This window comes from Scyliorhinus torazame, chromosome 21, assembly GCF_047496885.1.
Source record: "Scyliorhinus torazame isolate Kashiwa2021f chromosome 21, sScyTor2.1, whole genome shotgun sequence".
Taxonomy (NCBI): Eukaryota; Metazoa; Chordata; class Chondrichthyes; order Carcharhiniformes; family Scyliorhinidae; genus Scyliorhinus; species Scyliorhinus torazame.
The window spans coordinates 101,154,486-101,167,364 of record NC_092727.1 but is presented as its reverse complement, the minus strand read 5'-3'; positions in this window follow the sequence as shown (position 1 = coordinate 101,167,364).

Below are 12,879 nucleotides of genomic sequence, written 5' to 3'. Positions count from 1 at the left end.
TTTCCCGCAGCTCTAGCAAATCACTGCGCGGGCCGGGCAGCGCTGCCGGGGGTGTTTCGCCAGGCCGCAGAAATAGCAGCGGGCCCCCCCCGGGACGACTTGGCGTCTGAACCGCGCAAGCCTGTGGGGGGGGGGGGGGTTTGTCGCGACGGGGGTCCACGGAGCCCAAGGGGCTGCCACGCGGTCGGGGCCGTAGGCGCGGGCGTTTCGCGCGGCCCCATCTAGTGAGGCTGCAAGGGCCCGTGCCTCTGAGAGTCCTAGCGACTCTTTTTCTAAAAGTCTTTGGCGGATTTGGGGAGAGTTCATACCTGCCACAAACGCATCGCGAATTAACATGTCCGTGTGTTCAATCGCGTTTACCGGCGGGCAGCTGCAGGCCCGTCCCAAAATTAGCAGCGCGGCGTAGAATTCGTCTAGCGATTCTCCGGGACTTTGCCGTCTCGTTGCGAGTTGGTAGCGTGCGTAGATCTGATTCAGTGGGCGAACATAGATGCTCTTTAGTTCTGCGAACGCCGTCTGGAAATCCTCTGCGTCTTCTATGAGAGGGTAAATTTCCGGGCTTACCCTCGAGTGCAGGACCTGTAGTTTCTGGTCTTCTGTGACCCGGCCGGGGGCCGTTCGGAGGTAGGCTTCGAAACAAGTCTGCCAGTGTTTAAAAACTGCTGCTGAGTTCACTGCGTGGGGGCTGATCCTCAGGCATTCCGGGACGATCCTGAGCTCCATAGTCCTTTAAGCTCGCTTAATAAATTGTAGCGCACAAAGACTCCCGAGAGACGAATAGAGGTGAAGTCGATGAGGCTTTATTAAGCGTGACTCGTTCCCCGCAGTTCAGCAACAGACTGGAGCTGCGGGGAGAATTCCTGCTTCTTATACTCCACCTTCAGGGCGGAGCTAGAGATCAACAGCCAACCAGGACCCGGGATCTGTCAGCCAATGACATCACGGCTTCACAGTCCCACATGACCCCTAATGCATACTACCACAATACCATGCTGCATTAATCAATAATTCAGAATAATACTACACTTTTAGAGCGTTGTTCTTCAAATGACACATTGGCCAGTATTTTACACCTCCCAACCCCCTCCACCAGCAGGTTCTGAGGTGAAGGGCCAGGTGTGGTGGGTATGCCCGGGGGAGTGAAGGGTACTTAAAATTGCATGGACGGTATTCCCCATTTCCCCTGTCCTTGACACTGCACTTGCTCAAACCTTCCCACACCAAACCTTTTCCAGTTTGGATGAACCTGGAATATTTTATTTTGTTTCTCTCTCCACAGATGCTGCCAGACCTGAGTATTTCCAGTACTTTGAAGATTTATTTAATTTTATTCCTAACATTGGTACAAAACCACAATAAACCGGCAATAAATAGAAAGAAAATGGGCGGGTTTCTCCGTCCCGCTGTCGGGATTCTCCGTTTTGCCGGCCGGTCAATGGGGTTTCCTATTGTGGGGTAGCCCCACGCCGTCAGGAAACCCCCCTGGGCTGCTGGCAAAATGGAGAATCCCGACGGCAGAGAATTTTGCCCAATATCAGTTAATGCAGAGAAATTTGGGCAAAGAAAATTGTGACAGACAGAGAAAGTTAAGAGGACATTTTTTTTTGTCCATTTTTCGAGTGGTCAAGTTGATATGACGGTAAAATCAATTGACTCTTTATGTTTTATCAGTTTTCAATTCTCATCAAGTAAATGGCGTCCATCGGCAATTTCAATATATATCAGCTACATTCTGCAGTGTAACACGATAAGTAACAGTTGCATTGCTGCATCAAATTTAAACCTTTGCCCCCAATGTGACCACACAGTGCCAAGTCCATGTCTTGTTGCAGGGAGGCTTAGCTGCTTTGTTACATTGGTGTCAAGACAAACTCCTTCCAACTCAGAATTGTCCCACTCATCTCTCAGTCACAGTGTGGAAAAATGACTAAATCGTGATGGGGGAATTACCAAAAAAACTTCAAAAGTGAAACGGTACAGGTTTAAATTCTATATCATCGTGGTCAACCGCATAGCCTGATTTACATTTCATTGTTAAAAATAATTTTACATCACTTTGTGACTTAATTACTCATGAGCATTTCGGCATTATTTGCACAGCGTGGCTGTCAACACAATACCCTCCCACATGGATCTCTGGTGAATATTTCAGATTGTGTACAGTGACAGTGCGTTGACAATTTTTCTCTTCCCTCCCCCTTCCTAGCCTGTAACCTGCAAATCTTTCAGATACAAACAGCGATCTCTTCAAATACCGACTGGAGATCCCTGTAGAGAAGATCTCAGTGCGTGTCAGTGTTATTTTGTACCAATGTTCAGAAGCACTCTCGTTATTCAGTAGTTGACAATTCTGACAATTATTTCATTGCATTCCCTCTGCCACACAGTCTTTGAAATTCAAAATTATGATGTTGCCAAGTCCCAGAGGATTCTATCCTCCAAACTCTGTCTCCTTTTGAGAAATCATAACAAACTGATGATTTATTGCAAAAATTGTTTCCCAGTTATTATTTTCAAATTGCAGTTGCAATCTTCCAAGAATTGTTTCAAGGTGTAACTAATACCCATAGAGTACACCAAGGTGCAACTGAAATGCCATAGTTAAGAAAACTTCTCTAACATACTTGATTGTAATACGGCATGCATTACCACACATGTTACCTCAGGAAATGGCACACTGTATTAATGCACTGTGTTGCTAAAAATACAAAGATTATAGATTGCTATGTTTTTGGACTCTCCCTATATTTAAGGATAAAATGGAAATTGAAGAGCGTCATGTGAGCTGCTCTGAATCCTGTCCAACAACAAGCTCGGGCTGCCTGGTTGTTAAAGGTTAAAAGGTGGTCTGGGTTGTTTTACTGGTGAGAAGATGGGAGATAGTCACACCTCTAGACAAAGGCAGAAGCACCTGTGCTAAATATGTGTAATGCAACGTTAGTCTCCAAGCCTCAAAGGGAGGCATTAGGCATGTCAAATTCTCTCAACAGCTATATTAAGTTGTCCCTTCCATTTCAAGATAGAATAGAGTTGAGAATATAAATTATGGCCAGTTAGAATCTCTACCTGGATACAAGATCCATGTGATTCACATTGCCATGAAGATGGACTTGGAAAGGAGAAGAGTCCACATTGTAGGATTGGGTTTCAGGTTCTAAAATATCCGTAAACCTCAAAAGTCATAGGGTGGGATTCTCTGGTCCATCAGCCACGTGGTTTTCAGCCACGTGCCATTCGTTGGCATTGAGATTTTATCTTCCTGCCATTTATCAATGGTATTTCCCCTCACACCACAGTGAAACCCACGAGTGGGGGTGCGCTGTTGGCGAGAAAATTAAATTGTAATGATCGGAGAATTCAGGCCATTGAGAGAGCGACACACTCAGATTGAAGAGATCAAATTCATAAGGTTTTAAAACAGGACTGGAAGCTTCACTGACCCTTGAATAGAGCTCACTGTGGAAGTTTGTTCAGAGTTTGGAAACCATCCAGCTGGAAAAGGGAAAAGGAAGCTAGCCATCAGGAGCAGTGAATAAGTTTGGACTGATTCCTTGGGAATGAAGTGTCCACTTAAGGGATACAGTAAAGTGTAACCATGGAGAGAGATTTTCAGTAATTTAAAAGTTAAATGGGGATCTTTTCTGTTGCTTTAGTGTAAGTTGGCTTGAGTAGTGTTTAGACGATTTGCTTTTAATTTATTTACCATAGAAAAAACTTGAAAACTTGAAATCTTGCCATGTGATCCATACCAGTCACTAGAAATTTCCATACCTTTTTAAAGCTCTGCCGGGATTCTACCAGAGTCGCTGCAACATATTATCACATTGTGTTGCTGCCTTATATTACCAGAGTGTGTTGCCATACACTTAACTCAGCATGTTAATATTGTTTGTTAGCCCACTGCATTCCTGCATATATACAAAGTAATATGCAATAATATACCTCATTGCATATTACCGTAAGGTATTAGTGCAACATATTGTCATAGCATTACAAGAACATGTTACCCAACATGTTACCATACTGCTACTCCATTGTTACACCAACACAGCGGCAGTAATGTTTACCATATACAAGATGCACTGCAGCAACTTGTCGAGTCTGCTTCTGCACCTTCCGAACCATTCACCTCTGCCTGCAAGAAGGACAAGGGCAGCAGGTGCATGGGAGCACACCACCTGCATGTTCCTCTCCAAGCCACACACCATCCCGACTTTGAACTATATCACCATTCCTTCACTGTCAGTGGCCCAAAAACTTTGAGAAAGGGTCATCCAGACTCAAAACGTTAGCTCCCTTTTCTCTCCACAGATGCTGTCAGCCCTGTGAGATTGTCCAATATTTTCAGTATCTGAGGATTTTTTAATGATACTGCGCACTGTGTAACAATCAGCGAACATTGTCACATCTGAACTTAAGGTGGAAGGAAGGTCATTGATGAAGCAGTTGAAGATGGTAGGGCATCAGACACTACCCTGAGGAGCTCCTGCAGCATTGTTCTGGGACCAAGACCATTGACCAACAACCACAGCCATCTTCCCTTGTGCCAGTAAGGCACTGACCAGTGGAGAGTTTCCCCCTGATTCGCATTGACTTCAATTATATTTAGGTACAATGATACCAGACTCGGTGAAATGCTGCCTTAATGTCAAAGGCAGTCATTGTCACCCCCCCTTGGGAATTCACCTTTTTGGCCTATGTTTTGATCTGGATGTTGTCAGGATCCATAGCCTTTGTTGTGTCCAGTACTGAAAGCTATTTTGTATTTGGACCCTGCAATCGAACAGGACTCGGCTTCATTTCCGGGCCTCAGCGCGGAATACCCCGCCACGGCTGTACTCAGTCCCATTGCTGTTCGCAGGAAGAGATCAGGGCACCATGATCTTGAGACTCCTCCACCGTGGCCTCTGGACTCTGCCTCCCCCCAACCTTCTAACTCACCTATAAAGTGGTCGTTGTGCCCCTGCATCCCACCTCATAAGGGCAGGGCACCCCCAAGTCCAATCCCCAACAAGGGCAAAATGCCACCCAGAGAGCTTGGCACTGCCAGCCTGGCACTATGGCAGCGCCACCTAGGCACCTGGGCAGTGCCAGGGCAGCACCCAGATGGCACTGCCAGGATGTCAGGCTGGCAGTACCAGGGTGTCCAGATAGCATCAGGGGTGCTAGGTCACCACCTTGCCAAGAGCCTGACCACCCAGGGCTCCCCGATCACCTGGGAGACCCTGAGAAGTGCCAGTACAGTCGGTCCATGATGGTGGAGACCAGTGCTAACTGGTGCCCGATCGGGCTCTCTGAGGAACAGGGGTTAGATCTCTCCGAGCGCGGGGGTTAGATCCCGTGCCTCGGGTAACCCTGGCGAGTGCATATTCAAGTGTGCATAACTGCACGCTTGAATAAACAGATTTGGGTCCCGCCCATGGTGGGCGTTACCCAGATCGTGACATCTTGTCAGATCCCATTAGATATCGCGAGGCGTAGCGAGCCGGGTAAATCTCGCGAGAGGTCTCTTGCGAGATTTTCTGGCCGCGTTGAGTCCCGAGTCGGGTGCAGTCGGCTGTTCAATTTCACCTATGTTACCACACGGTAATACAGCAACACGTCAATGCAGTGTTACAGCAGCATGTTACCATCCTATTACCACACCGTATTACTACACTATAGTCCCACAGCATGTTACCATAGTCCTTTTCACAGTGTGTAACCACACGAATATTCACCAAGTTAGAATATTCACCAAGTTATCACAATGTGTTGTTGTACTTTATTGCTGAGGGTGTTACCACAGTATTATCACTCCTCCAGACCCACAATTATTTAATGCCACTCAGGAATATGTTTTGATGGAGACTTTGAAGAGACTGTTTAGTGGTCTTTTGCATTACCTATTTTTGATGTTCCTTTCTGGAGAAAGCAACCTCCAGCCATCAGTCCCTTCCCTTTATTGTTACACTGGGTGTAACACTGGGTTTCACTGTGGCCTGTTGTGATACATTTACCTAGTGATACTTATTTTCTGAAAATCGCATTTTCGTCGATTGGCAAGTTCACTGTCCCAAATCATCTGGGAGCAACAATGCTACAGATACCATAGGCATTGACGCCATAACAGAAGGAGGCCAAGTCAACTCTTGCTCACTGTCCAAAGATGTGCAGCTTAGGTGGATTGGCCATGATGAATGCGCGGGGTTACGGGGATAATGCGGGAGAGTGGGGGCGCGATTCTCCGAAATGGAGACAAAATCCCGACGCCGGAGTGAAAACCGGAGTGTTTCACTCCGGCGTCGGAGCCCGCTCCCAGCCCCCTATTCTCCCGCCCCCGGGGGGCTAGGAGTGGCATCGCGTATTTTACGCACGCTGGGCCTTGGCGCCACGTAAAAAGCAGCGCCGCGTCAATGATGCAGCCGGCGTCGCGTAAATGACGTCACCCGCGCATGCGCGGTTGCCGTCCTCCCCGAGGCCGCCCCACAAGAAGATGTTGGATGAATCTTGCGGGGCGGCAGAGGAAAGGAGGTCCTCCTTTAGAGAGGCCGGCCTGCCGATCGGTAGGCACTGATCGCGGGACAGACCCCATCGGAGGTCCGCTCCCGGTGCAGGAGCCCCCCCCCCCCCCCCCACAGGCTGCCCCCCCAGCGTTCCTGCGCAGTTCCCGCCGGCAGCGACCAGGAGTGGACTAGCGCCAGCGGGAACCTGTCGTGTTGGGGCGGCCGCTCGCCCCATTCGGGCCGGAGAATCGCCGCTCGCCTTTTGCAAACGGCGAGCGGCGATTCTCCGAGCGGCCAGGCGTGATTCTCGCCACACTGGTTTGGGGGGATGGCGGGACTCCAGCGGCGACCCGGCGATTCTCCCACCCGGTGTGGGGGTGGGGGGGGGAGAATTCCGCCCAGGGTTTAGGTAGAGTGCTCTTTTGGAGGGTCAGTGCAGACGCAATGGGCTGAATGGCCACCTTCTGCACTGCAGGGATTCGATGGAAATTCTATGGAAAACTGCATTCTCCCGAAACAGAATGTCTGTTGGTTGCTAATATAGTTACAGCAGAGAGCAAATTATATGTGGGGCATTATCCTATTCGCATTTTCCCAAGGCGACAGTTACTGCTTTTACACCGTCTGGTTATACATGCATTATCTTTTATTACCAGGCACTAAGTAATTAGTACCATCCCTGTACAGCATAGAAAATAAATAATGAATCCTGGAACTCTTAAGCATCAATGAAAGCTTGGTTTATTCAAATAATTCTTCATTCCAGTGTTGCAGGTGGCAATGTTGCCAACACAAGTTCTGCATCTGAAGTGAAAGTTGCAGTCTCCAGTTCAGACTTCGGTGCAGCAATTATTTACGGAGTTGTAACCCAAACACTCCCTTCGAGGCAACAACTTAAAATTTATTAATACCCATCTCAATGCTAGTTTATAGCTGGGCAGGCTACTCGTTAATCTTTGGCACCAATCAATACTAATAAGGAAATGGAATTTTAACTTAAATTTGTAAACGATATTTGACACATTGTAGACAGGAAATTAGGAACATGTCAGCTCAAGGATTTATTTGTGATTAAACAATGCCATTGTGATATTTAACAGGTAAAAAATAGAGGTCCATTTGGGCACGTTTAGTGGGGTGTTTATTGGCGCTGCAGTGCCCAGATCGACCCCGCCATCAAAACCGTTTTTCTATCGCCTCGGTGAGGAATGCCCCGCCAAGGCCGCACTTAGCTTCATTTCCTGTGGCGCCAGTTTTAAATGCCACCCTGATCTCTGGACCTCCTACCACGGCCACCGAACCCCACCAACGTCCCAACTTACCTGCTAGGGGGACCTCGAGGCCCACCCCTCACCCCAGCACATAAGGCCAAGGCACCCGTAGGGCCCAATCCCTGGCAGTGCCAACCTGGTACCGGTACTGCCAGCCTGGCATCATGGCTGTGCTTCCGGGCACCCTGGCAGTGCCAACATGCCAGCAGGAGTGCCAGGGCACCACGCTGCCCAGAGCACGACCACCCGGGACTTTGGATGGCCTGGTAGACCCCCCAGGTGCCATTACACCTGGCCCACGTTTGTATGGAGCAGTGCTAAACAGCTCCATGGTGAGGTCTCCCACGAGTGGATTTCAGAGGCCTTGGGAGACTCCAGCGCAGACATATTTAAGTGAGGCTAACTGCCCACTTAAATACATAAATCCAGATTCGGGCAAGCGAGGGTGAGATCCAGATCCCAAAATCTTGAGGTCTTGTTAGATCTCACGAGGCGTCCCGAGCCTCTTCCCAAGGCGGGCGCAGCGAGGCCATTCAATCGGGCCCAATGTTTCAATAACAGGACGACATACGCCTAAAGTTTGTGGTGGTAATAACAGAGGAACTGTCAGCATTTACTATTATTACTCTACTGAAACTGACAGCAATTTCTGGAGTCCGCACAGATACAATTCAACACAGAAATCCAGAAATTGTCAATTAGTCCATGCTCCTCCAGAAGCATTTACAAGAATGTTGCCAGGGGTAGAAAAGTGTCACTACAAGGGATGGCTAGGTTGGGTTATTTTCCTTGGAACAAAGTAAGCTGAGGGTGACTTTATTGAGGTGTACAATATTATGAGGGGAAGAGATAGAGTGGACAGGATAAAATTGTTTCCTTGGTGGTGAATTCTAGAATCAGGGGACATAGATTCAAGATAAGTGGCAGAAGGTGTAGAGGGGACATGAGGAAGAACTTTTTCATGCAGAGGGTAGTGGGAGTCTGGAATTCGCTGCCCGAGTTGGAGGCAGAGAACCCGGATCTACACCGTAAGTGCTGTAAGCTACAGGGCGATGGACCGGGTGCAGAAAAGTGGGTGTCCTCGAGCTGACATGGACAAGATGGACTGAATTACTTCCTTCTGTATTGTAGCTTTTATATGGGTGTGATCCTCCTGCCATGCTGCGCCCGAAAAGCAGCTCGCCATGGTGCAGCACGGCCAATGAAAGCTGGGAGACCCTGCTCCTGGAATCTACTCGGCGTGCAATGCCTCACGAGATTCACCGTAATCCCGCGAGGCGTTGCAAGGGGAATCCCGCTTTTTAGCAAATCTGCATTTTAGAGCAAGGCAATAAGCCTTACTCTAATGTGCAGATTCCCAAGGCAACTGAGGCTTTGGGATTCACCTCAAGGACCTTGGGCGAGTGCAGTTTGGTACTGGACCCCACAAATCGGGGACCAGGCGGACTGGCACTAGTGGGGTCTCCAAGGGGATCAGAGGTCCCCAACTGCATGCCCTTTGGGCAGGGTGGTGCCCACGAGGCACTGCCAGGGTGCAAAGCTGTCATTTTTTGCACTTGCGTGATCGGGCTGGGGTTGCCCAGTGTGGGTGTTGGGAAGTGCATGGGAGGCCAGGGGTCCCTCTCATGTTGCATTCAGGCTCTGGGGGCAGTCGGGATTTTTTTGTGGGCCTCGGAGCTCGGGATGCCATTTAAAAATGGCGTCCTGATCTCTCGCTACAACAGGGAGTTCCGGCGAGCCGGGCTCGCCATTGTAAAAAACGGGGCTATGTGCAGCCTCGGCCGTGCGTTCCCTGTTTTGGCCCCTTATTCAAAGCGAGTCATGTTGAATAGCCATGTGCTTCTTGGCATTGCGAGCGCCAGGAAACACGCAGCTAAACGCGCTTGCTGGAGAACTTTGTTCCCTTTAGGGAAGATCGTGCCCTACGATTCTATGAAGGTGCAGAACCCCTCCCGCAGTTTGTTTTTTATACATTCTTGGAGGATGTGGCATCATTTGGAAAGCCAGCACATATTGCCCATCCTTAATTGCACTCGAGAAGTTGGTAATGAGCTATATGATATTGATATTTATTGTCACATGTACTGAAGTACAGTGAAAAGTATTTTTCTGCGCCGAGGGAACGTACACAGTACGTACATAGTAGACAAAAGAATAATGAACGGAGTACATTGACAAATGGTACATCGACAAACAGTGATTGGTTACAGTGCAGAACAAGGGCCAAACAAGCAATACATGAGCAAGAGCAGCATAGGACGTCATGAATAGTGTTCTTACAAGGAACAGATCAGCCCTAGGGAGAGTCGTTGATGAGCCTAGTAGCTGTGGGGAAGAAGCTGTTCCTATGTTTAGATGTGTGGGTCTTCAGACTTCTGTACCTTCTGCCTGATGGAAGGGTCTGGAAGAGGACAAAGCCTTTGTGTGAGGGATCTCTGACAATGTTGTCTGCCTCCCTGAAGCAGCGGGAGCTGTAGAGAGAATCAATGGGATGATGGCAAGCTTGTGATGCATCAGGCTGAGTTCACCACACCGCGGCTTTGAATATGGACCAGTCCACAGACTCCAAGCAATCGTGGAGAGTGACCTCTGATGCCTCGGACCAGCACTGCACTTTTTTCTTTACTGGTTCAGCACGCTTGAGTTGCTGTTTGTAAGCCGGAAGTAGGAATACCGACTTGTGGTCGGATTTGCCAAAGTGTGGTCGGGGAATAGAGTGGTAGGCACCTTTGATGCTCGTGTAGCAGTGGTCCAGGCTGTTTGCACCTCTGGTGGGACAGGAGGTATGTTGATGGAGTTTGGGTAGAACCTTCCTGAGGTTGGCCTGGTTGAAGTCTCCAGCCACGATTGTCAGGGCTTCAAGGTGATTTGTTTCTTGGTTGTTGATGGTGGAATGTATTTTGTCAAGTGCTTTCTTCACGTCCGCCTGGGGTCGGATGTAGACTGCTGTGATGAGTACACAGGTGAATTCACGTGGGAGGTAGAAAGGACGACACTTCATGGTCAGGTATTTTAGGTCTGGGGAGCAGTGGCACGATAGGGACACCACATCCGAGCACTAAGAGGTGTTGATGAGGAGGCAAACACCCCCGCCTTTCGACTTACTTGCCTGAGGCCATTGTGTGGTCCATCCAGTGGCTCGAGAAGCCTTTGGGTTGGATGACGCAGTCTGGTGTGGCCGGAGTAAGCCATGCCTCAATGAAACAAAGCACACAGCAGTTCCTCACCTCTCTCTGGTGGGGTAAGTCGAGCGTTGAGGTTATCCAGCTTGTTCCCAAACGCTTGGGAGTTCGCCAGGTGTATGCTGGGGCGAGGGGTCTTGAACCCGCGTAATTTAAGTTTCACTCTCAAGCTGGCACGTTTTTCCCTCTTCCTGGGTCAACGGCTGCTCTTGGATGGGAGGGATGGATTTCCGTAAGGTAGGTGTTTACGTTCGGAGGGGTTGTGGATGATGGTGGCGGTGTCAGGTTCACTGGAGGGGGTTATACGTGGGTTAGTCTGGTCTCGTGGGGCGGCGAGGTCGGGTTCACCTTCCGGTGTGTTCGGGCGGGTACATGTCACTCCGGAGTTGACTCGGGCATTCCCAATTCGCTGGCAAGGCCTTGCACCCCTGCGGTCTAGTCATGCTGAGATTGGCCTTGGTAGTGGTGGTACTTCAGGATGATGGACAGGCTGAAAACCATGAGGTAGGGTCAGGTCATGTCGTCAGAGACTGGAGGGAGCAGTCACATGATTGGACTCTGGAGTGGGCCTTGTTGGGGAAAGAATGCAGCAGTTCACCTAGAGCAGGGAAGTCATAGAGGTTTTGCAGGGTCCTCAGGCGATCGCTGGGTGGGTAAGTTGAACAGCTGCAGTCCATGTCATGTAGGTACAATTATTGTGCTATTTGCTTGGAGAAATACTTGAGGAGCTGGGGAGAAAAATCTTGTAGGATTACATCAAACTTGCAAAGGAGTGTGAATAACTTTACAGAAGACCCAACACAACAATAATGGACAAAAAGACCTCCTTTTGTGCAATTTCATTCTCTGTAAGTTTATGTTGTTTGATCAACCTTGTCCCTCAGGACTGTTATGGCGATCCCCTAGTAGCATAAAAAAGCAATGTTCTTAGAGAAGTCTTTCCATTAAATCAGGAAGCAGTAGCGTAGTGGAATTGTCACCGGACTAGTTAACCAGAGACCCAGAATAAGGCTCTGGGGACACAGGCTCAAATCCCGCCACTGCAGATGGTGAAAATAATTCAATAAAAATCTGGAATTAAAAGTCCAATAATGGCCATTGTTGATGGTCATAGAAATCTATCTGGTTCACTAATGTCCTTTAACGAAGGAAATCTACTTTCCTTACCTGGACTGGTCTACACGTGACTCGAGACCCACAGCAATATGGTTGACTCTTAATTGCCCTCTCAAGGACAATTAAGGAATAAATGAAAATAAAAATAAAAACAGAAAATGGCGGATATATTCAGCAGGTCAGGCACAATCTGTGGACAGAGAAAGTAAGTTAACTTTTCGGCTGTTACACTTGCCGAGTGTATCCAACAATTCCTGTTTTCATTTCGGACTTGCAGAATCTGCAAATTCTCTATATTGTGACCATTATCAAAATAAACTAGGGTAATTAAAAAGTTACGATACTGCCCAAAGAGTGAATTGATCAGAAGGCAGTAGTGGGAGTCAGAAAAAAATAAGGAAAATAAATGCTTTGGTCAGCGTAGAGTTAAAAATGTGTTGTTTTTACTTCAGATCTGGCTCCGCAAAGTTTGGTTTGGCTGGTGTGTCAGACTAATAAATTCCGATGCAGCTGTCAAATGTTCTTGCAATCACCAGAGTACAATACTGTACATCCATTTGTTAGATAAATTACCCTGATTAAAAAATCAGAACATAATACAGATAACTTAAATTAAAATTTACTGGACATTGGATTGCTTTGAAAGAAGGTTGTGGGAGAATCTTTTAAAACAGTAGGCTTTAATTCAGGACAGTAGTTCAAAAACAATGGTAAACCACGCACGTTTTGATTCAATGTTTTCAGTCAAAGTAACTTGATTAAACTATAAATTTGTAACTGCCTCGTCGATATGACGGTATAATATTTTCTTTCCTTTAGGAGTTA